The 1924-nt window shown below is 41.4% G+C and overlaps 1 protein-coding gene and 1 pseudogene across 1 annotated transcript in view; both read left to right on the forward strand.

Annotated features, from left to right (window-relative positions):
* The window catches only part of FAM216A (family with sequence similarity 216, member A), a 49210-nt gene that overhangs the window by 7354 nt on the left and 39932 nt on the right, over positions 1-1924 (forward strand). The gene's annotated exons all lie outside the window — the stretch shown is intronic.
* The window catches only part of LOC102831998, an 18938-nt pseudogene continuing 18203 nt past the window's right edge, over positions 1190-1924 (forward strand).

Raw genomic sequence — 1924 nt, forward strand, 5'->3', positions numbered from 1 at the left:
TATGAGTAGGAAGCAACTCCACAGCACATAACAACAACAACATACATGTATTAGGCTTTATTTGCATAGACCTCAAGCCATGTTATTTTCAATAGCTTCATATGCATGTGAAAGGTAGACAGCTAATAAAGACCATAGAAGAATTGATGCATTTGAGTCATGCAGTTGAGGAAGAATACTAAAGGTACCACGGACTGCCAATAGAACAAACAGGTCTGTGTTGGATAAAATATTGCTAGAATACTCCTTGGAAGCCAGGAGCACCAGACTTTGGACATGTTATCAGGAGGGACCAGTCCCTGGAGAACTCGGACATTCTTGGTAAAGTGGATGGCCAGCAAAAAAGAGGAAAACCAATGAGATGAATTTGCACAGTGGTAGCAGTGATGGGCTCAAGTGTTAACAACAATTACGCCTGGCACAGAACCAGGCAGTGTTTCGTTCTGTGTGTATGGGTTTGAGTCAGAACTGACTATATGGCCTCTAACAACCATCTCTAGAAGCACACACACCAGAGACTAGTGACCCTGGCTGCCTCAAGGATGGGGAGCTGGAATGCTGGGGCTCAGAACTGGGAGGGAGGGTTTTTCTTATATAATGTACTGTTTGGGTACCTTTTGCATTTTGAACAATGTGAATAAGTATTACCTATTTCCAAAAAGTAAAGCAACCACAACATAACTCAACCACCATAAAAAAATTTATTTTCCTCCTGCATCACTATTTTTAACATAATGATCCTAGGCAAACTGCTTAACTATTTTAAGCTTCACCTTCTTAGTCCTAAAACAGGAAAACTCGTATGTATGTGTGGTTGAAGACTGATGATTATATGAGATAATATTGAACACACACCATTTATTGTTGTTGCTGTTGTTAGCTGGAACTACACACTGTCCTGTTGTGTCATCCCCATGGTTTGTTATGATCCTAAGGTTTTCATTGGCTGATGTTCTAAAGTACAGGCAGCACACCGTGGAGACACTGCAGGTTTGATTCAAGACCACTGAAGCACAGTAACTATCACAATATAATCAAGTCACATGAACTGTTTTCAGGGTTTCCAAGAAGCAGCGGCTGGGTTTGAACCACTCACCTTGAGGTTAGCAGTTCAGTTTTACTCTACAGCACCACACTAGGACTCCAAATAAGCAACAGCACTACGATAAAAGTCTGAAATATTGTGATGATGACCAAAAACGTGACAGACAGACACAAAGTGAACACGCTCTGGTAACAAAAAAAGTGGCACTGATAAAACCTGCTTGATGCAGGGTTGCCACAATTCTTAAATGTGTTTAAAAAAGCCAACAAAAAGCAGTATCTGCATTAAGTTAGTCAACAATAAAACAAGGTATGCCAGGTCTCTCTTCCTAATCCCCCTTAATCTGGACGCGCTCCTGAAACCCGTTCAGTGTCACAGCAACACACAGGCCTTCATTGCCATGTGTTAGCTATTCATGTCTCCCGCATGAAAAGTTAGAATTCTACCAGTGAACAACTAATATTCCCAAAAAACCTACTAAGGGGTAAAAAAAACCCTAAACTCTCTGACACAAGTCCATTCCAACTCATGGCAACATCTTCAGGTTATAGCGTTCCCAAAGCTGGAAATCTCTGCAGGAGCAAAAACTTCTCAGAGAGTCTCATCTTTCTCCTGCAGAGTGGCTGGCATGCTACAACTTCCGGCCTCGTGGCTCACAGTCTAATGCTTATTGTATGGAGCCACTGTCCTCCAGAACTACCTACAATAAGGTCTATACGTATATGATATCAAGAACATCATACATGAAGATAGCAAAAAGTCATCAGGAAGACAAGAAAGAAGGGAAAGGTCAAAGTGGATGTCAGAAGAGACACTGAAACTTGTTCTCCAGCATAGAGATGATAAAGCAAATGGAAGAAATGAGGAGATACAAGAGCT

Source organism: Chrysochloris asiatica, unplaced genomic scaffold, assembly GCF_000296735.1.
Source record: "Chrysochloris asiatica unplaced genomic scaffold, ChrAsi1.0 scaffold00078, whole genome shotgun sequence".
NCBI classification, from domain to species: domain Eukaryota; kingdom Metazoa; phylum Chordata; class Mammalia; order Afrosoricida; family Chrysochloridae; genus Chrysochloris; species Chrysochloris asiatica.